Below are 23,545 nucleotides of genomic sequence, written 5' to 3'. Positions count from 1 at the left end.
CACTGACTGTGTGTCTGTGTAACAAGACTGAGTGTAACAGGACTGAGTGTCCCAGCACTGACTGTGTGTGTGGGTGTGTGTGTGTAACAGGACTGAGTGTCACGGCACTGACTGTGTGTGTGTCTGTGTGTGTGTGTGTAATAGGACTGTCTGTCTCAGCACTGACTGTGTGTGTGTGTGTGTAACAGGACTGAGTGTCCAGCACTGACTGTGTGTGTGTCTGTGAGTGTGTGTAATAGGACTGTGTGTCTCAGCACTGACTGTGTGTGTGTGTGTAACAGGACTGAGTGTCTCAGCACTGACTGTGTGTGTGTACGTGTAACAGGACTGAGTGTCTCATCCCTAACTGTGTATGTGTGTGTCAGTGTGTGTGTGTGTAACAGATCTGTGTGTCTCAGCACTGACTGTGTGTGTTTGTGTGTGTGTGTTTGTAAGAGGACTTTGTGTTCCAGCACTGACTATGTGTGTGTGTGTGTGTGTAACTGGACTGAGGGTCTCAGCACTGACTGTGTGTGCGTGTCTGTGTGTGTGTGTGTGTGTAACAGGACTGAGGGTCTCAGCACTTACGGTGTGTGTGTATGTGTAACTGGACTGAATGTCCCAGCACTGACTGTGTGAGTGTGTGTGTAACAGCACTGAGGGTCTCAGCACTGACTGTGTGTGCGTGTCTGTGTGTGTGTGTGTGTAACAGGACTGAGGGTCTCAGCACTTACGGTGTGTGTGTGTGTAACAGGACTGAATGTCCCAGCACTCTGTGTGTGTGTGTGTGTGTAACAGGACTGAGTGTCTCAGCAATGACTGTGTGTGTGTGTGTGTGTGCGCGACAGGACTGAGTGTCTCAGCACTGACTGTGTGTGTGTGTGTAACAGGATTGTGTATCTCAGCACTGACTGTGTGTGTGCGTGTGTGTGTAACAGGACTGAGTGTTTCAGCACTGAATGTGTGTGCGAAACAGGAAAGAGTGTCTCAGCACTGACTGTGTGTATGTGTGTGTTTGTGTGTGTGTAACAGGACTGAGTGTCTCAGCACTGACTGTGTGTGCGTGTCTGTGTGTGTCTGTAACAGGACTGAGGGTTTCAACGCTGACTGTGTGTGTAAGTGGAGTGTGTGTCTCAGTACCGGCTCTGTGTGTGTGTGTGTGTGTGTGTGTATGTGTAACAGGACTAAGTGTCTCAGCACTGACTGTGTGTGTGTGTGTGTGTGTAAAACAGGACTGATGGTCTCAGCACTGACTGTGCGTGTGTGTCTGTCTGTGTGTGTAACAGAACTGTGTGTCTCAGCACTGACAGTGTGTGTGTGTGTAACAGGACAGTGTGTCCCTGCACTGACTGTGTGTGTGTGTGTAACAGGACTGTGTGTCCCAGCACTGACTGTGTGTGTCTGTGTAACAGGACAATGTGTCCCTGCACTGACTGTGTGTGTGTGTGTAACAGGACTGAGTGTCTCAGCTCTGACTGTGTGTGTGTGTATGTGTGTGTAACAGGCCTGAGGGTCTCAGCACTGACTGTGTGTGTGTGTGTAACAGGACTCAGTGTCTCAGAACTGACTGTGTGTGTGTGTGTGTGTCTGTCCGTCTGTGTTTGTAACAGGACTGTGTGTCCCTGCACTGACTGTGTGTGTGTGTAACAGGACTGAGTGTCTCAGCTCTGACTGTGTGTGTGTGTAACAGGACTGAGTGTCTCAGCACTGACTGTGTGTGTGTGTGTAACAGGACCGAGAGTCTCAGCACTAACTGTGTGTGTGTGTGTGTGTGTGCATGTGTAACAGGACTCAGTGTCTCAGCACTGACTGTGTGCGTGTGTGTGTTTGTGTGTAGAACAGGACTGTGTGTCCCAGCACTGACTGTGTGTGTGTGTGTAACAGGACTGAGAGTCTCAGCACTAACTGTATGTGTGTGTGTGTGTGTGCATGTGTAACAGGACTCAGTGTCTCAGCACTGACTGTGTGCGTGTGTGTGTTTGTGCGTAGAACAGGACTGTGTGTCCCAGCACTGACTATGTGTGTGTGTGTGTGTGTGTAACAGGACTGAGTGTCTCAGCACTGACTGTGTGCGTGTGTGTGTGTAACAGGACTGTGTGTCCCTGCACTGACTGTGTGTCTGTGTGTGTGTGTGTAACAGGATTGGGAGTCCCAGCACTGACTGTGTGTCTGTGTGTGTGTGTAACAGGACTGAGTGTCCCAGCACTGACTGTGTGTGTGTGTGTGTAACAGGACTTAGTGTCTCAGCACTGACTGTGTGTGTGTGTGTGTGTAACAGGACTGAGTGTCTCAGCACCGATTGTGTGTGTGTGTGTGTGCATAACAGGTCTGTGTGTCCCTGCACTGACTGTGTGTGTGTGTGTATGTATAACAGGACTAGGAGTCCCAGCACTGACTGAGTTTCTGTGTGTGTGTGTGTGTAACAGGACTGAGTGTCACGGCACTGGCTGTGTGTGTGTGTGTGTGTAATAGGACTGTTTGTCTCAGCACTGACTGTGTGTGTGTGTGTGTAACAGGACTGAGTGTCTCAGCACTGACAGTGTGTGTGTGTGTGTGTGTGTAACAGAACTGTGTGTCTCAGCACTGATTGTGTGTTTTTGTGTGTGTAACAGGACTGTGTGTCCCAGCACTGACTGTGTGTGTGTGTGTGTCTGTCTGTAACAGGACTGTGTGTCTCAGCACTGACAGTGTGTGTGTGTGTAACGGGACTTAGTGTCTCAGCACTGACTGTGCGTGTCTGTGTAACAGGACAGTGTGTCCCTGCACTGACTGTGTGTGTGTGTGTGTAACAGGACGGAGGGTCTCAGCACTGACTGTCTGTGTGTGTGTGTGTGTGCATGTGTAACAGGACTCAGTGTCTCAGCACTGACTGTGTGCGTGTGTGTGTTAGTCTGTATAACAGGTCTGTGTGTCCCTGCATTGACTGTGTGTGTGTGCATGTGTGTATAACAGGTCTGTGTGTCCCTGCACTGACTGTGTGTCTGTCTGTGTGTGTGTAACAGGACTGGGAGTCCCAGCACTGACTGCGTCTGTGTGTGTGTGTGTGTGTGTGTAACAGGACTGAGTGTCTCAGCACTGACTGTGTGTGTGTCTGTGTGTGCATAACAGGACTGAGTGTCTCAGCACTGACTGTGTGTGTGTGTGTGTGTGTGTAACAGGACTGAGTGCCTCAGCACTGACTGTGTGTGTCTGTGTAACAGGACAGTGTGTCCCTGCACTGACTGTGTGTGTGTGTGTGTAACAGGATGGAGGGACTCAGCACTGACTGTATGTGTGTGAGTGTGTGTGTGCATGTGTAACAGGACTGAGTGTCTCATCACTAACTGTGTATGTGTGTTTCTGTGTGTGTTTGTGTGTGTGTGTAACAGGACCGTGTGCCCCAGCACTGGCTGTGTCTGTAACAGGACCGAGTGTCCCAGCACTGACTGTGTATGGGTGTGTGTTAGAGGACTGAGTGCCTCAGCATTGACTGTATGTGTGTGTAACAGGACTGTGTGTCCCAGCACTGACTGTGTGTGTCTGTGCGTGTGTGTGTGTAACAGGACCAAGTGTCCCAGCACTGACTGTGTGTGTGTAACAGGACCGAGCGTCCCAGCACTGACTGTGTGTGTGTGTGTGTAACAGGACTGAGTGTCTCAGCACTGACTGTGTGTGTGTGTAACAGGACCGTGTGTCCCAGCACTGACAGTGTGTATGTGTGTAACAGGACCGAGGGTCCCAGCACTGATTGTGTGTGTGTGTGTAACAGGACTGAATGTCCCAGCACTCTGTGTGTGTGTGTGTGTGTGTGTGTGTAACAGGACTGAGTGTCTCAGCACTGACTGTGTGTGTGTGTGTAACAGGATTGTGTGTCTCACCACTGACTCTGTGTGTGCGTGTGTGTGTAACAGGACTGAGTGTTTCAGCACTGAATGTGTGTGTGTAACAGGACTGAGTGTCTCAGCACTGACTGTGTGTGCGTGTCTGTGTGTGTGTCTGTAGCAGGACTGAGGGTCTCAACACTGACTGTGTGTAAATGGAGTGTGTGTCTCAGTACTGACTGTGTGTGTGTGTCTGTCTGTCTGTCTGTGTGTGTAACAGGACTGTGTGTCTCTGCACTGACTGTGTGTGTAACAGGACTGAGTGTCGCTGCACTGACTGTGTGTGTGTGTGTGTGTAACAGGACTGAGGGTCTCAGCACTGACTGTATGTGTGTGTGTGCATGTGTAACAGGACTCAGTGTCTCAGCACTGACTGTGTGCGTGTGTGTGTTTGTGTGTAGAACAGGACTGTGTGTCCCAGCACATACTGTGTTTGTGTGTGTGTAACAGGATGAGTGTCTCAGCACTGACTGTGTGTGTGTGTGTGTGTGTGTGTAACAGGACTGAGTGTCTCAGCACTGACTGTGTGTGTGTCTGTGTGTGTGTGTAACAGGACTGAGTGTCCAGCACTGACTGTGTGTGTTTGTGTGTGTGTGTGTGTAACAGGACTGAGTGTCCAGCACTGACTGTGTGTGTTTGTGTGTGTGTATAACAGGACTGAGTGTCTCAGCACTGACTGTGTGTGTGTCTCTGTGTGTGTGTAACAGGACTGAGTGTCTCAGCACTGACTGTGTGTGTTTGTGTGTGTGTCTGTGTGTGTGTGTGTAACAGGACTGAGTGTCTCAGCACCGATTGTGTGTGTGTGTGTGTGTGCATAACAGGTCTGGGTGTCCCTGCACTGACTGTGTGTGTGTGTGTGTGTGTAACAGGACTGGGAGTCCCATCACTGACTGTGTGTCTGTGTGTGTGTGTGTAACAGATCTGTGTGTCTCAGCACTGACTGTGTGTGTTTGTGTGTGTGTGTTTGTAAGAGGACTTTGTTTTCCAGCACTGACTATGTGTGTGTGTGTGTGTGTAACTGGACTGAGGGTCTCAGCACTGACTGTGTGTGCGTGTCTGTGTGTGTGTGTGTGTAACAGGACTGAGGGTCTCAGCACTTACGGTGTGTGTGTATGTGTAACTGGACTGAATGTCCCAGCACTGACTGTGTGAGTGTGTGTGTAACAGCACTGAGGGTCTCAGCACTGACTGTGTGTGCGTGTCTGTGTGTGTGTGTGTGTAACAGGACTGAGGGTCTCAGCACTTACGGTGTGTGTGTGTGTAACAGGACTGAATGTCCCAGCACTCTGTGTGTGTGTGTGTGTGTGTGTGTAACAGGACTGAGTGTCTCAGCAATGACTGTGTGTGTGTGTGTGTGTGCGCGACAGGACTGAGTGTCTCAGCACTGACTGTGTGTGTGTGTGTGTAACAGGATTGTGTATCTCAGCACTGACTGTGTGTGTGCGTGTGTGTGTAACAGGACTGAGTGTTTCAGCACTGAATGTGTGTGCGAAACAGGAAAGAGTGTCTCAGCACTGACTGTGTGTATGTGTGTGTTTGTGTGTGTGTAACAGGACTGAGTGTCTCAGCACTGACTGTGTGTGCGTGTCTGTGTGTGTCTGTAACAGGACTGAGGGTTTCAACGCTGACTGTGTGTGTAAGTGGAGTGTGTGTCTCAGTACCGGCTCTGTGTGTGTGTGTGTGTGTGTGTATGTGTAACAGGACTAAGTGTCTCAGCACTGACTGTGTGTGTGTGTGTGTGTGTAAAACAGGACTGATGGTCTCAGCACTGACTGTGCGTGTGTGTCTGTCTGTGTGTGTAACAGAACTGTGTGTCTCAGCACTGACAGTGTGTGTGTGTGTAACAGGACAGTGTGTCCCTGCACTGACTGTGTGTGTGTGTGTAACAGGACTGTCTGTCCCAGCACTGACTGTGTGATTCTGTGTAACAGGACAATGTGTCCCTGCACTGACTGTGTGTGTGTGTAACAGGACTGAGTGTCTCAGCTCTGACTGTGTGTGTGTGTATGTGTGTGTAACAGGCCTGAGGGTCTCAGCACTGACTGTGTGTGTGTGTGTAACAGGACTCAGTGTCTCAGAACTGACTGTGTGTGTGTGTGTGTGTCTGTCCGTCTGTGTTTGTAACAGGACTGTGTGTCCCTGCACTGACTGTGTGTGTGTGTGTAACAGGACTGAGTGTCTCAGCTCTGACTGTGTGTGTGTGTAACAGGACTGAGTGTCTCAGCACTGACTGTGTGTGTGTGTGTAACAGGACCGAGAGTCTCAGCACTAACTGTGTGTGTGTGTGTGTGTGTGCATGTGTAACAGGACTCAGTGTCTCAGCACTGACTGTGTGCGTGTGTAGAACAGGACTGTGTGTCCCAGCACTGACTGTGTGTGTGTGTGTAACAGGACTGAGAGTCTCAGCACTAACTGTATGTGTGTGTGTGTGTGTGCATGTGTAACAGGACTCAGTGTCTCAGCACTGACTGTGTGCGTGTGTGTGTTTGTGCGTAGAACAGGACTGTGTGTCCCAGCACTGACTATGTGTGTGTGTGTGTGTGTGTAACAGGACTGAGTGTCTCAGCACTGACTGTGTGCGTGTGTGTGTGTAACAGGACTGTGTGTCCCTGCACTGACTGTGTGTCTGTGTGTGTGTGTGTAACAGGATTGGGAGTCCCAGCACTGACTGTGTGTCTGTGTGTGTGTGTAACAGGACTGAGTGTCCCAGCACTGACTGTGTGTGTGTGTGTGTAACAGGACTTAGTGTCTCAGCACTGACTGTGTGTGTGTGTGTGTGTAACAGGACTGAGTGTCTCAGCACCGATTGTGTGTGTGTGTGTGTGCATAACAGGTCTGTGTGTCCCTGCACTGACTGTGTGTGTGTGTGTATGTATAACAGGACGAGGAGTCCCAGCACTGACTGGGTTTCTGTGTGTGTGTGTGTGTAACAGGACTGAGTGTCACGGCACTGGCTGTGTGTGTGTGTGTAATAGGACTGTTTGTCTCAGCACTGACTGTGTGTGTGTGTGTAACAGGACTGAGTGTCTCAGCACTGACAGTGTGTGTGTGTGTGTGTGTGTGTAACAGAACTGTGTGTCCCAGCACTGACTGTGTGTGCGTGTGTGTGTGTCTGTAACAGGACTGTGTGTCTCAGCACTGACAGTGTGTGTGTGTGTAACGGGACTTAGTGTCTCAGCACTGACTGTGCGTGTCTGTGTAACAGGACAGTGTGTCCCTGCACTGACTGTGTGTGTGTGTGTGTAACAGGACGGAGGGTCTCAGCACTGACTGTCTGTGTGTGTGTGTGTGTGCATGTGTAACAGGACTCAGTGTCTCAGCACTGACTGTGTGCGTGTGTGTGTTAGTCTGTATAACAGGTCTGTGTGTCCCTGCATTGACTGTGTGTGTGTGCATGTGTGTATAACAGGTCTGTGTGTCCCTGCACTGACTGTGTGTCTGTCTGTGTGTGTGTAACAGGACTGGGAGTCCCAGCACTGACTGCGTCTGTGTGTGTGTGTGTGTGTGTGTAACAGGACTGAGTGTCTCAGCACTGACTGTGTGTGTGTCTGTGTGTGCATAACAGGACTGAGTGTCTCAGCACTGACTGTGTGTGTGTGTGTGTGTGTGTAACAGGACTGAGTGTCTCAGCACTGACTGTGTGTGTCTGTGTAACAGGACAGTGTGTCCCTGCACTGACTGTGTGTGTGTGTGTGTAACAGGATGGAGGGACTCAGCACTGACTGTATGTGTGTGAGTGTGTGTGTGCATGTGTAACAGGACTGAGTGTCTCATCACTAACTGTGTATGTGTGTTTCTGTGTGTGTTTGTGTGTGTGTGTAACAGGACCGTGTGCCCCAGCACTGGCTGTGTCTGTAACAGGACCGCGTGTCCCAGCACTGACTGTGTATGGGTGTGTGTTAGAGGACTGAGTGCCTCAGCATTGACTGTATGTGTGTGTAACAGGACTGTGTGTCCCAGCACTGACTGTGTGTGTCTGTGCGTGTGTGTGTGTAACAGGACCAAGTGTCCCAGCACTGACTGTGTGTGTGTAACAGGACCGAGCGTCCCAGCACTGACTGTGTGTGTGTGTGTGTAACAGGACTGAGTGTCTCAGCACTGACTGTGTGTGTGTGTAACAGGACCGTGTGTCCCAGCACTGACAGTGTGTATGTGTGTAACAGGACCGAGGGTCCCAGCACTGATTGTGTGTGTGTGTAACAGGATTGTGTATCTCACCACTGACTCTGTGTGTGCGTGTGTGTGTAACAGGACTGAGTGTTTCAGCACTGAATGTGTGTGTGTAACAGGACTGAGTGTCTCAGCACTGACTGTGTGTGCGTGTCTGTGTGTGTGTCTGTAGCAGGACTGAGGGTCTCAACACTGACTGTGTGTAAATGGAGTGTGTGTCTCAGTACTGACTGTGTGTGTGTGTCTGTCTGTCTGTCTGTGTGTGTAACAGGACTGTGTGTCTCTGCACTGACTGTGTGTGTAACAGGACTGAGTGTCGCAGCACTGACTGTGTGTGTGTGTGTGTGTAACAGGACTGAGGGTCTCAGCACTGACTGTATGTGTGTGTGCATGTGTAACAGGACTCAGTGTCTCAGCACTGACTGTGTGCGTGTGTGTGTTTGTGTGTAGAACAGGACTGTGTGTCTCAGCACATACTGTGTTTGTGTGTGTGTGTGTGTGTAACAGGATGAGTGTCTCAGCACTGACTGTGTGTGTGTGAGTGTGTGTGTGTGTAACAGGACTGAGTGTCTCAGCACTGACTGTGTGTGTGTCTGTGTGTGTAACAGGACTGAGTGTCCAGCACTGACTGTGTGTGTTTGTGTGTGTGTGTAACAGGACTGAGTGTCCAGCACTGACTGTGTGTGTTTGTGTGTGTGTATAACAGGACTGAGTGTCTCAGCACTGACTGTGTGTGTGTCTCTGTGTGTGTGTAACAGGACTGAGTGTCTCAGCACTGACTGTGTGTGTTTGTGTGTGTGTCTGTGTGTGTGTGTGTCTGTGTGTGTGTGTGTAACAGGACTGAGTGTCTCAGCACCGATTGTGTGTGTGTGTGTGTGTGTAACAGGACTGGGAGTCCCATCACTGACTGTGTGTCTGTGTGTGTGTCTCAGCACTGACTGTGTGTGTGTGTAACAGGACTGAGTGTCCCAGCACTGACTATGTGTGTGTGTGCGTGTAACAGGACCGTGTGCCCCAGCACTGACTGTGTATGTGTGTGTGTACCAGTTCCGTGTGTCCCAGCACTGACTGTGTGTGTGTGTGTGTGTGTGTGTGTAACAAGAACAAAGAACAAAGAACAAAGTAATGTACAGCACAGGAACAGGCCCTTTGGCCCTCCAAGCCCGCGCCGACCATGCTGCCCGACTAAACTACAATCTTCTACATTTCCTGGGTCCGTATCCGTCTATTCCCATCCTATTCATGTATTTGTCAAGATGCCCCTTAAATGTCACTATCGTCCCTGCTTCAGGACTGAGTGTCTCAGCACTGACTGTGTGTGTGTGTATGTGTGTGTGTGTGTGTGTCTGTGTGTGTAACAGGGCTGTGTGTCTCAGCACTGACAGTGTGTGTGTGTGTGTAACAGGACTGAGTGTCACAGCACTGACTGTGTGTGTGTGTGTATGTGTGTGTCTAACAGGACTGAGTGTCTCAGCTCTGACTGTGTGTGGGTGTGTGTAACAGGACTGTGTGTCTCAGCACTGACAGTGTGTGTGTGTGTGTAACAGGACAGTGTGTCCCTGCACTGACTGTGTGTGTGTGTGTAACAGGACTGAAGGTCTCAGCACTGACCGTATGTGTGTGTGTGTGTGTGTGCATGTGTAACAGGACTCAGTGTCTCAGCACTGACTGTGTGCGTGTGTGTGTTTGTGTGTGTAACAGGACTGTGTGTCCCAGCACTGACTGTGTGCGTGTTAGTGTGTGTGTAACAGGACTGTGTGCCCCAGCAGTGACTGTGTGTGTAACAGGACTGTGTGCCCCAGCAGTGACTGTGTGTGTGTGTTACAGAACTGTGTGCCCCAGCACCGACTGTGTGTGTAACAGGACGTAGTGTCTCAGCACTGACTGTGTGTGTCTGTGTAACAGGACAGTGTGTCCCTGCACTGACTGTGTGTGTGTAACAGGACTGAAGGTCTCAGCACTGACCGTATGTGTGTGTGTGCATGTGTATCAGGACTCAGTGTCTCAGCACTGACTGTGTGCGTGTGTGTGTTTGTGTGTAGAACAGGACTGTGTGCCCCAGCACTGACTGTGTGTGTGTGTTACAGGACTGTGTGCCCCAGCACCGACTGTGTGTGTAACAGGACTGTCTGCCCCAGCACTGACTGTGTGTGTGTATAACAGGACTGTGTGCCCCAGCACCGACTGTGTGTGTAACAGGACTGTGTGCCCCAGCAGTGACTGTGTGTGTAACAGGACTGTGTGCCCCAGCAGTGACTGTGTGTGTGTGTGTGTAACAGGACTGTGTGCCCCAGCAGTGACTGTATGTGTGTGTAACAGGACTGTGTGCCCCAGCAGTGACTGTGTGTGTGTGTAATAGGACTGTGTGCCCCAGCAGTGACTGTGTGTGTGTGTAACAGGACTGTGTGCCCCAGCAGTGACTGTGTGTGTGTGTAACTGGACTGTGTGCCCCAGCAGTGACTGTGTGTGTAACAGGACTGTCTGCCCCAGCACTGACTGTGTGTGTGTATAACAGGACTGTGTGCCCCAGCACCGACTGTGTGTGTAACAGGACTGTGTGCCCCAGCAGTGACTGTGTGTGTAACAGGACTGTGTGCCCCAGCAGTGACTGTGTGTGTGTGTAATAGGACTGTGTGCCCCAGCAGTGACTGTGTGTGTGTGTAACAGGACTGTGTGCCCCAGCAGTGACTGTGTGTGTAACAGGACTGTGTGCCCCAGCAGTGACTGTGTGTGTGTGTAATAGGACTGTGTGCCCCAGCAGTGACTGTGTGTGTGTGTAACAGGACTGTGTGCCCCAGCAGTGACTGTGTGTGTGTGTAACAGGACTGTGTGCCCCAGCAGTGACTGTGTGTGTGTGTAACTGGACTGTGTGCCCCAGCAGTGACTGTGTGTGTAACAGGACTGTGTGCCCCAGCAGTGACTGTGTATGTAACAGGACCGAGTGTTCCAGCACTGAGTGTAATTCAATAATAGGACCAACTTGCCTCCATGCCTAGCCCCTCTCAGTCTCCATTTTACACATGCACAATTTTATTCTTACATACAAATATACAAATTAGGAACAAGAGCAAGTAATTTGAGAAGCTCATGGCTGATTTGATTATGGCTTTAACTCCACTTTCCTGTCTACCCGCTGTACCCTTTGAGTCCCTTGTTAATCAAGAATCTATTTAACTTAGCCTTAAAAATATTGAATGACCCACCTCCACTGCTCTCTGGTGAAGGGAATTCCACAGACCTTGGAGTGAAAGTTTCCTCATGTCCATCTTAAATGGGAGACCCTTTATTGTTATACTGAGTTCCCCAGTTCTAGTCCCTCCCACAAGTGGAAACCCCCTTTCGCATCCACCCTGTCCAGTCCCCCCAGCATCTTATGTTTCAACAAGATCACCTCTCATTTTTCTGAACTCCATTAGATACTGGCCCAGCTGTTCCTCATAAGAAAATACCCTCACTCCCAGGAATCAGTTGGGTGAACCATCTCTGAACTGCTTCTACCGTGGGCGGCACTGTAGCACAGTGGTTAGCACTCTGGCTTCACAGCGCCAGGGACCCGGGTTCGATTCCCGGCTTGGGTCACTGTCTGTGCGGAGTCTGCACATTCTCGCCGTGGCTGCGTGGGTTTCCTCCGGGCGCTCCGGTTTCCTCCCACAAGTCCCGAAAGATGGGCTTGTTAGGTGAATTGGCCATTCTGAATTCTCCCTCCGTGTACCCGAACAGGCGCCGGAATGTGGCGACTTGGTGCTTTTCACAGTAACTTCGTTCAGTGTTAATGTCAGCCTACTTGTGACAATAATAAAGATTATTATTAATGCAACTATATACTTTCTTAAGTGAGGAGACCAAAACTAAACGCAGTACTCCAGATGTGGTTTCACCAACAATTGTTGCAAATATTCCCTATTTTTCTACTCGATACCTCTTGCAGTAAACTCCACTATTCCATTTGCCTTCCTGATCACTTGCTGTACCAAGATTTTGTGATTCATGTGCGAGGAAACCCATATCTCTCCGCATTGCAGATTTCTACAAACTCTACCTCATTAACTAACATGCTGCTTTTCAATTCTTCCTGCCAAAGTGGACAAGTTTAACATTTTCCCACATTATACTCCATCTGCCAGATTTCTTCCCAAACATCTCTTTGCAGCCCCCTTGGGCGGAATTCTCCGCTATCCAACGGGGTGGGCCATACCGGCGGCGAGGACTGGCGTGAACCACTCCAGCGTCGGGCCGCACAGAAGGTGCAGAATCCTTTGCACCTTCAGGGCTAGGCCGGCGCCGAAGGGCTTGGCGCCACGCCAACTGCCGCTGAAGGGCCTCCACAGCCGGCGCGAGTTGGCGCATGCACGGGAGCGCCAGCTTGTACTGGCATCATCCCAGCGCATGCACAGGGGGGTTCTTCTCCGCGCTGGCCATGGCGGACCATTACACCGGCCGGCACGGAGGGAAAGAGTGCCCCTCGGCAGAGGACCGGTGGGCCCCAAAAGCAGGGTAGGCCACCGTGGGGGCCCCCCCCCGGGGCCAGATCCCCCCCGTGCCCACCCAAGGACTCTGCAGGCCGTCCGCAGAGCCAGGTGCCGTCGGTATGGACCTGGTGTAATATATGCCGGCAGGACTGGCTGAAAACGGGCGGCCTCTCCGCCCATCGCGGGGTGGAGAATCGCCGGGGGGGGGCCACTGCCAACGGCCCCCGACCGGCGCGCCGCGATTCCCGCCCCCTCTGAAAAACCAGCACCGGAGAATCTGGCAGCCGGCGCCGGGGCGGGTTTCACCCCCCGCCCCACCTCCCCCCCCACCCCACCTCCCCCCCCACCCCACCTCCCCCCCCCCACCTCCCCCCCACCCCACCCCCCCCCCTCCCCACCCCCGGCGATTCTCCAGTCCGGCAGGGGGTCGGAGAATCCCGCCCCTTATATCCTCTTCACAACCTACTCTCCTACCTAGATTTGTGTCACTGGAAAATTTAGCAACCACACATTTGGTCCCTTAATCCAAGTCATTGCTATAGACTGTAAATAGCTGAGGCCACAGCACTTATCCATGTGCCACTCCATTGGCTGCAGTTTGCCAATCTGAAAAATTACCCATTTATCCCTACTCTCAGCTTCCTGTTCACTAACGAATCCTCCGTCATTGTTCGTAGGTTACCCCCTACACTGCCAGCTCTTATTTTGCTGGATCAATTTAACTGGATCAATTTTATGCAGTTCTATTCATAATATTCGAAATTTTGACGCGATCACTCGAATTTTCCAAAGTAAGCAAACGCATTTTTTCCAAATTCCCCAGTCATCTCCATTGTTGATCTCTGCCCCTGGTGGTAACAACAATATCCTTTCTGTGTACAAGTGGCCAGTGCTAAACACAAAATATTTCAGAAGGGATGTAACTCAACATCTTAGAAGGCATTCTCTCATTCATTCCGTGACTAACTTCTGAGAAGGGTGTGCAGAGGAGCCACTGGGCTTGGAACCAAGCTGGCATGGGTGGAGTTGTTGATCATTTGTTCGAGGCTGTCATAGCGAGGCCTTTGAGAAGTTTCCCAGGCAAACAAACAGCAACTTACTTTTAAATAGTGCCTTTCAGGTCATAAAACATCCTCAAGTACCTCAGAGGAGCATATCAAACAACATTTAGCACTATTTACTTTATTTAGTGTGTGCATAGACACAGAACCAACCAACAGCATTGCTAGCGGCTGGATAGAGTTCTTTAACGCCATCTTCAAGTTTAGTCAGCAGGTCCTCCTCCACAATAATAGTCATTGATTGGACTGCACTACAGCTGCAGGTGGATGGTCTTGCTGACCCCTCTGATGTTAGGTGCCTGGGCAGAGGCCTTGGCCAGTCTAGCAATGGTTTAAAAGGGCCTACTGTTGCCATGGGAGATCAAAGCCGGGTGAACACGCAGTAGCTTCTATGATGAGAGAGCGGTTTCTGCTGAATGATTCCTCCTGCTAATTCTCCCGCCATAGATCCTCAGCTGTTAGTCCTCGTTGTGGTGGATTTAACCATAGGGGGGTGGGGTGAGGGAAGGCATATGGCTGGTGGGCCGAGGATACCCATGAATAAGGTCAGGCTTGGGCTGGACTTGACCTGATCCGGTACCTTGCCTGTTGCAATTACCCTCCTGATGTTGGGACCTCGGGGCCATGTTGCTCAGGACAGGGAGCTGGGAGGCGAAGAGTACCGGCGATGATGTACATTTAGTTGAGTTGCACATCAGTACGTTTGGTGTGGGCAGCTCTGTCCCGTACTGGGGTCCAGTATTCTGCAGTTGAGTATGTGATGGCAAGAGGAGACGCTCTTAGGGTCTTGGCACTAAACCACATGTAGGGATGTAGGAGCAGAGGACCAAAAACTTGGTCAAGGAGATGGACTTTAAGGTGCAGCATGAAGGAAGACCTAGAAGTGGAGAGTTGGGAAGGCAGTGGCGTAGTGATATTGTTACTGGATTAGTAATCCAGAGACCCAGGGTAATGCTCTGGGACCCCAGCTTTGAATCCCACCATGGCAAATGGTGAAATTTAAATTCAATAAAAGAAACTATCTGGAATTAAAAATCTAATGAGGACCATGAAACCATTGCTAAATGTCGTAAAAACCCATCTGGTTCACTAATGTCCTTTAGGGAAGGAAATCTGCCGTCCTTTACCCGGTCTGGCCTACACGTGACTCCAGACCCACAACAATGTGGTTGACTCTTAACGGACCCCCCCCCCCAACTGAAATGGCCGAGCAAGCCGCTCAATTCAAGGATAATTAGGTATGGGCTACAAATGCTGACCCAGCCAGCGACACCCACATCCCAAGAACAAATTTAGGGAGAGAATTCCAGAGCTTAGCCCGCAGTCAGCTGAAGGCACACAAACCAATGATGGGACAATTCAAATTGTTGGTCTTGGGGGGAAAAAAAATCAGTTGATGGGGTTGCGGTGCGGGGAGCATTGGACTGGGCGGGCTCAGTGCAATGATATGCGGCACAGCCCCATGCTGAACGTTAATCTGGTCACATTCAGAATCGGGAGTGACTTGGCACAGATTCAAGTCCGTGCGACTTTAACGCCAAGATGAGATGCAAGTGAGATGAGGTGAGTGGAGGCTGGAGTTAGTGTCCTTATAGTGTCCCGACTGACTAGGAGTAGAATACAGGTTGGAGAGGTGAAGTCAGAGGATGAAGGAGGGTAAAGATCAGATATGAGTCATGAATGTGTGGTCCCCAGCACCTTAATGTACAGTTAGGAGTGAGGGAGTGGGAGGGGGGGACTAGGGGGGTAGGGGGGGATCATGAGCCTTCCAGCCTTCAACTTCAGGTCTGCGATGTCAAGATTAACGGTTGAACATACCAAAGGGCAGTGGAGGAGAAATGTTTTCTAAACATTCTAAACAAATACTTAAAAATGGATAAATAATTGAAGGTGAGGTTTGACTCCGCCCAAGCTCCAGGCAACGCACTGAGGGGACAATAAGTGATAAATTTCCCTCTTTCCCGCTGTGTACCTGAAAAGAAAACTGGTCCCTTTGGCCTCAGATCCGCCTGTGACGCCCCCCCACCCCCACTCAAACCTCCATCCTTGCGATCAGATGTAAAGGAGGGCGGGAGAAACGCAGAACACCGATTTCTTTGTGAGCCAGGACAGATAGTTGTTTTTTTGTTTCAAACTTGGCCACGCACTTTTTTCCGTTAAATTATTAAGTCGCCTGTTAAGTGCAACTGATTCAAAAGTGGGGAGGGAGGGGGTTGGAGGGGTGGGGGGGGGTTGGGGTTGGAAATTTGAAAAACGATGGAAAAGAGAGTGCGAGAACGAAGCTTTGTCGAAGTTCTAGAGCTGCGGCCGATGGCACGCTCGCCGTTTCTCGATTGATCCTGCTGATGCCTATATCTCCCTGCACTGACCTCAAAATGGCCACTGGAGCCTCAGGAACGTTGCAGTGCTCGTCTGGAACGCGTGAACAGCATTCTCGATCGCTGCAACCAGCTTCTCTTCCCCAGCCCGGGAGGATGGGGGGATGGGGAAAGAGCAAAGGGGGGGGTGGGGGGGGGTAGAATTTGGGAATTAAAATGAAGGCAAAAAAAAAAAATTCCCTCACAACACGTTCGTCACCCATGAACAATTCACAGCCGAAAAGAGGGGAGACTGGTTGCTGAAATTGCAAGTTAATCTCCCTCTATAACTGCTCGAATGAAATTCAATTCAGAAAGCTATGAAAAGGCTCCTTAAATAGAAACCCATTCAAAACTTGAATGCTTTGATTCTGGCATTTTTAAAACATTTTGTGTACAGAAATGAGACAGGAGGTCCGTTGCTCATAATTGAGCAGATACAAAGGACATTTCACGTTCGTTCAGAAGGCAGACGGATTCCCCCTTGGGAGCTGACCCGCAAACGGCCAGGAATTTGTGCACAAAGCTATCTGTTCATAATCGTTCTGCCATTGCCTCGGAAGATAAGGAGGCTAAGATGGAGAGCCGAGAATCTGGCAGAAAAACCTAACCCGATCCCGCAGTTAAAGTGGGTGGAGAGAGAGAGAAAGAGAGAGTGAGCGAGAGAGAAAGGGGGCTAAAGTGAGATTCAGACGATGAGGAAAGCAGGGGGGGGGGGGGAGGGGGGGCGGCGAGCAGAAAGGAAGGGGTGGTGGGGGGGGGGGGAGGAGGAGAAAAAAGAATCTCAGAAAACTACGCAGAAACTCTTCATGCTTTCCGAACACACTGTGGCTCACATTTCAAATAAACGCATTCGAGATTTTAAATGAAATAAAATATTCTGCCGAGATTTAAGCTCAGTGTGCAGCAGGGCTGGGGAACAAAGCACAGCTAGAACTTTAAAAAAAATCTGCTCTATACTAATCCTCGATTTTTTTTTTTTTTTGCAAAGCACACAATTTAAATAAGAATTGGAAAAAAAAAAAAAATTTTTTTTTGCTGTTTTACTCACAGGCGTTCCAGCAACCGATGTCTGGAAGTCGGTAGAAGTGCTCAAAGTTTTTTTTTTGTTTTGTCCTGGTGCATTCAGGCCCCATGAACTGGCTCATTTTCCTATCACTGTACAATTCCTACACTGTGAACCAGGAGTAGGAACAGCGCTCTCAGCCTAAGGCACCCAGCACTCTTTTCTTTGTACAAAATAATAAATGCTTCAGGGAGGTTTTCTGCGCACAGTGATATTTTGTTTGTTGCTGTATAATAAAGCGGAGGATGATGGCCTGTCCGGTTCGATTCCAAACCTTTAGCAACACGAGAAACCAAAGAGAGTGCAATCTGTGTGAGAGAGTGTGTGTGTCAGTCTCAATTAAAGGAGCCCTCAGTACAAGGTTTGGAAAAGGAAAGGAGGAGGGAATTGAAGGGAGGGAGGAGGAAGAGGAGGAGGAGGGGTGGGGGTGTGGGGGAAGAGAGTATGGAACTCAAACAAGGAAAACTAATAGTCTACGCATAATCAAAACTCACGGAACTTCCTTCTTTTCTCCCGCCTAAGACTGGCAGCTTTTTTTTTCTCCACAGTACATTGGAATGTTTTCGCCTGACTTAAGAGGCCCAGGCAGAGATCTACCCAGACAAGGCTTTCTGAATCAATTAACCTGAAGTCATTATTTGTGACATAAGGTCACCCTTAAGTCAGAGTGTGTGTGTGTGTGCGGAGAGGGAGGGAGTGGAACATTTCAAAGTTATGCAATTCCAATCTGCTTTCCTTTTTCCGACAAAGAAAACATCTTTTTTTCTAATCTTTATTTTCCTTTTTGCCAAGGTGCCCCAGCCCATGCATCCCGAGGAATTTTGCAGACTTGTTTTCCTTTAGTTGGGCATGCCGACTACTTCATTAAGCACCATCCTGTCCGAAGAGTTCTGTGAAGGAGCCCCCCCACCCCCCCTCCCTTCCATAGTCAACTGCGGCAAGGTTAGCAAAAGGGTGAGGGGAGGGCTGGGCTTGTTGAGAGGAGACTGGCGATGGGGGTGGAGTGGGCTGTGGGGGTGGGGGGTTTAGCTTTTGGTGTCAAAGGCCACATCTTAACGTTCAAAAATTTCTATCATGACCCAACATCATTCCTTGATTGCCAGCTTCTTTATTGAAGAAAATATTTTGTCCTAGTTTTCACCAGGGTTGATTAACTCTCTCCTTGCCAGACCTAAAAGTGATTTAAAACGATGACTGATCAAGCTAAAATATAACATCTGTTATGAAGTGATCAACTGGTTAAAAAAGTAATGCTTCAGAATCAGTAACTTTCCATCAACTTTCACCCAATTTATGTTAACCCTTTTGTGAGCCCTGTCTCCTCTACGTGTTAACTCCCTGCTATGAACATTGAAGAGAGGAGAGGTTTTCATTCCATGATCTATTGCAAGGAGCTGTAGCAACTGATTGGGAAGGGTAACAAACCTCTTTGGAATATTTCCTCCTCAACTCCCCCCCCTTTCCAAGAGGTGGCTGACCTATAGATGCTCTTGCTTGTCCAATGCTTCAGACAAATGTCGGCTAGCCTCAGTAGTGGTGCTTCTGCCTGTTAGCTAGAAGGTCAGGTTTTCAAATATCACTCCAAAATATGAAAATATAATATAATAATAATAATCTTTATTAGTGTCTCAAGTAGGCTTACATCAACACTACTATGAAGTTACTGCAAAAGATTGGAGAGTTGTATTTTCAAAGGCGGTATTGTAGTGTATTGGAAATTGCATTGTGCATTTTGTCTTGTCCACTTGAAACTACCATGCATACATGTACCAGCATAGGGAGTCTGCTAGGAAAAGATTATTTTTTTCTTTATTCTTTCATGTGATGTCGACAGTATTTGTTGCCCATCCCTAATTGCCTTTGAACTGATTGGCAATTAAGAATTAAACACATTGCTGTGGGCCTGGAGTCACATGTAGGCCAGACCAGGTAAGGACGGCAGATTTCCTTCCCAAAGGGACATTAGTGAACCAGATGGGTTTTTACGACATGGCTTCATGTTCATTGTGAGACTTTTAATTGCAGGTTTTTATTGAATTCAAATGTTACCGTCGGCAGTGTTGGGATTCGAAAACCTAAACCCCAAACATTACCCATTAGTCCAGTGACAATACCACGAGGCTACCACCTCCCCCTTAGATAACAGTAGACTCACTTTTAACCGTTCTTGCTATTCTCAGTTCACATGTCTCTGACTGAATATATAACTGATTCTGTCCCAATAACTTCACAATTCCTCAGGATATCCACAGCACATCACAACCAATGATGTACTTTTGAAGCATAGACACTTTTGAAGTAGAATCATAGAACCATACAAGAATTACAGCACCAAAGGAGGTCCTTTGCCCCATTGTGTCCCACCCAACCAAATTCCACTTTCCAACATTTGATCCATAACCCTGCAGATTTCATCACTTGAGGTGCGTGTCGTAACCTCTTTTCAATGAGTTGAGGGTTTCTGCCACTTTTACACTTTCAGGCAGCGAATTCCCATCTCCAACAACCCTCTGGGTGAAAATGACTTTTCCACATCTCCCCTTCAATCTTTCTACCAATTACTTGAAATCTATGCTGCCTTGTCACTGACCTCTCTGTCAAAGTATATAGGCTCTTCCCATCCGCTCTACCCAGGCCCCTCACAATGTTGTACATCTCAATCAAATCTCCCCTCAGTTTCCTCTGATCCGAGGACAACAATCTCTGCCGATCCAATCTTTCATCATAGCTGCAATTTTCCAGTCCTGTAACACCCTTGTAAATCTCTCGAATGCAGTCACATCCGTTCTATAATGTGGTGACCAGAAATCCATATAGTACTCAAGCTGTGGCCTAATTAGTATTTTATACAGTTCCAGTATATCCTCCGTGCTCTTCTAATCTGTCCTTCAGCTAATAAAAGAAAGGATTCCATTCGCCTTCTTAGTCACCTGACCAACCTGACCTGCCATCTTCAGGGAAATGTGGACATTCATTCTAAGGCCTCTCACTCCCTCTACGCCTCTCAATATCCTCCCATTTATTCTGTCTTCCTTTGTTTTGTTTGACCTCCCCAAATGCATTACCTCACACTGCTCTGGGTTGAATTCCATTTGCCACTTTTTTGCCCACATGACGAGTCCATTGATATCTTCTTGCCGTCTCCAGCAATCCTCCTCGCAATCAACCACACGTCCAATTCTATGCCGTCTGTAAATTTCTTGATCATTCCTCCTACATTTACATCCAAGTCATTAATATATACCGCAAAAAGCAGAGGACCTAGTACTGAACCCTGTGGAACCCAACTGGAGCCAGCCTTTCAGATACAAAACCACCCGCCAACAATTACCCTTTGCTTCCTGCCACTGAGTCAATTTTTTAGCCAGTTAGCCACATTCCCCTGGATCCTATAGGCTTTTATTTTTTAAGCAGCCTGCCATGTGGGACCTTATCAAAAACTTTCTAAAATCTATGCAGACCACATCAACTGCACTATCCTATTCAATCCAGTTAATTCCTCAAAAAGTTCAATCAAAGTTAGTCAGACACGATCTCCCCTTAACAAATCCATTTTGACTCTCCTTAATTAATCTGTGCCTTTGTAAGTGACAGTTTATCCTGTTTCTCAGAATTGATTCCAATAATTTGCCCACCACTGAGGTCAGATTGACTGGTCTGTAATTATTCAGTGTATCCCTCGCTCCCTTTTTCAACAAGGTACAACACGAGGAGACCTCCAATCCTCTGTGTCCAGTGAAACTAAAGGTCAGGTTCACATTTATTTCCTGCCTGACCTCTTTGAACAGCCTGGAGTATATTTCATCCGAGCCTGGTGATTTATCCACTTTCAAAGATGCTAATCCCCTGAATACTTCATTTCCCCCTATATCTAACATATCCAGACTTCACACCCCTCTTCCTTAACAGCAATGTCTGCATTGTCCCCCTCTTTTGCGAAGGCAGACGGAAAGTATTTATTAAGAATCTTAACCAAGCCCTCTGCCTCCACACGTCAGTTGCCCTTTTAGTCTTTTATGGGCTTGACCTTTTCCTTAGTTATCCTCTTACTCTTAATGTATTGGTAAATGAATAATGAGGTTATTCATGATGGCCCCGCCTTCTCGCCCTTGCCACCCTCCTGAGGTGTGGTGACCCTCAGGTTAAATCACCACCTCCCCCCCCTCAAAGGGAAAACAACCTATGGTCATCTGGTATAGCGACTCTATTGATAAAGACCTTTGGGTTCTTCTAATTTCCTTTTCGATTTAACCCTTGCTCTTTCTACACTCGTCTCATCTTTCTGTAGTATTGAGTTTGCGATGTCTGATATCTTACTCGGTGGGTTCCTTGTCATCCAGGGGGCACAGGATTTGGCCATCCCATGTAAATGTAGGAATGTAGAAATGTAGGAAGTACAGTAGCCAATTTGTTCACAGCCAGCTCCAACAAACAACAACGAGATAGTGACTAAATAATACATTTTTGTGCTGTTTATTGAGCAATACGTATTGGTGCAGAAAGCACCAATCCCTTTATTCTCTCGTGCAACCAATATCCTGGCTGGGAGGTTTGCCAGAGTCACTCGGGAGGGTCACTGGCAGTGGTGTGGGAACCAGAGCGTTAGCTTAGAAGGTGTAAAAACTGGGAAATAGAGCACAAAAATAAGAGAACCTCACTCTGTCTGCTCAAACACAGTGGTTTGAAGTGTATTTGTTTCAACGCCAGAAGTACAGCCGGTTAGGCAGATGAACTTAGAGCACTGATTAGTACTTGGAATTATGATGTTGTGGCTATCACAGAAACATGGTTAAAGGAAGGGAAGGATTGACAGCTGAACATTGGAGGATTATTTTATTTAGATGCTTCAGGAAAGATAGAGGGGGTGCAAAAGGGGTGGGGGAGTAGCATTACTGGTTAAAGAGAATATTATAGCCGTATTGTAGGAGGACACCTTGGAGGGCTCATACAATGAGGCAATCTGGGTAGAGCTTCGGAACAGGAAGGGGACAGTCACAATATTGGACATTTATTACAGGCCCCCGAACTGCCAGCAAGAGATAGAGGAGCACATAGATAGATAGAGAAATTTTGGATTGGTGCAAAAGTAACAGGGTTGTTGTGGTAGGGGATTTTAATTTTCCCTATATTGACGGGGACTCACTTAATGCTAGGGGTTTGGATGGGGCAGAGTTTGTAAGGTGTATCCAGGAAGCCTTCTTGATGCCATATGTAGATCGTCCAATTCAGGAAGGGGCGAAGTTTAAATGAATACTTTGCATCAGTGTTCAGTAAAGAAAGGGACTTTGTGGAAGATGATTCTTGGGTAGGGTGTGTGGATAGTCTGGGTCATGTTAACATCGAAAAGGAGGAGGTATTGGGTCTTTTAAAAGATATTAAGGTAGATAAGTCTCCTGGGCCAGATGGGATTTATCCCAGAATACTGAGGGAAGCAAGGGAGGAAATTGCTGGGGCCTCAACTGACATCTTTGTATCCTCATTGGCTACAGGTGAGATCCCAGGGGACTGGAGAATAGCTAATGTGGTACCGCTGTTTAAGAAAGGTAGCAGGGATAATCCTGGAAACTATAGGCCGGTGAGCCTCACATCGGTAGTAGATAAATTATTGGAGAAAATTCTCAGGCACAGGATTTATACCCATTTGGAAATAAATGGACTCATAAGCGATAGACAAGATGGTTTTGTGAAGGGAGGTCATGCCTCACTAACTTGATCAAGTTTTTTGAGGAGTCCAAAGATGTGCAGGTTAGGTAGATTGGCCATGATGAATTGCCCTTAGTGTCCAAAATTGCCCTTAGTGTTGGGTGGGGTTACTGGGTTATGGGGATAGGGTGTAGGTGTTGGCCTTGGGTGGGGTGCTCTTTCCAAGAGCCGGTGCGGACTCGATGGGCCGAATGGCCTCCTTCTGCACTGTAAATTCTATGAAATGTGATTGATGAGGGGAGGGCGGTGGATGTTGTTTACATGGACAGCGGTCAAGCCTTTGACAAGGTGCCTCATGGCAGACTGGTACAAAAGGTGAAGTCACACGGGATCAGAGGTGAGGCGATAAGATGGATACAGAATTGGCTCGGTCACAGAAGGCAAAGGGTAGCAATAGAAGGGTGTTCTGAATGAAAGGTTGTGACTAGTGGTGTTCCACAGGGATCGGTGCTGGGGCCTCTGTTGTTTGTAGTATATATAAACGATTTGGAGGAAAATGTAGCCGGTCTGATTAGTAAGTTTGCGGATGACACCAAGGTTGGTGGAGTGACAGATAGTGTTGAGGATTGTCAGAGGATACAGCAGGACATAGATAGGTTGGAGACTTGGGCGGAGAAATGGCAAATGGAGTTTAATCCGGACAAATGTGAGGTAATGCATTTTGGTAAGTCTAACTTAGAGGGGAAATATACCGTAAATGGCAAAACTCTGAGGAATATGGAAAGTCAGAGAGATCTGGGCGTGCAGGTCCACAGATCTTTGAAAGTGGCAACACAAGTGGACAAGGTAGTTAAGAAAGCAGACGGAATGCTTGCCTTCATTGGACGGGGCATCAAGTATAAAAACTGGCAAGTCATGCTGCAGTTGTATAGAACCTTGG

This window comes from Scyliorhinus torazame, chromosome 8 (assembly GCF_047496885.1).
Source record: "Scyliorhinus torazame isolate Kashiwa2021f chromosome 8, sScyTor2.1, whole genome shotgun sequence".
Classification (NCBI taxonomy): Eukaryota; Metazoa; Chordata; class Chondrichthyes; order Carcharhiniformes; family Scyliorhinidae; genus Scyliorhinus; species Scyliorhinus torazame.
Note: the sequence above shows the minus strand (reverse complement) of the source record.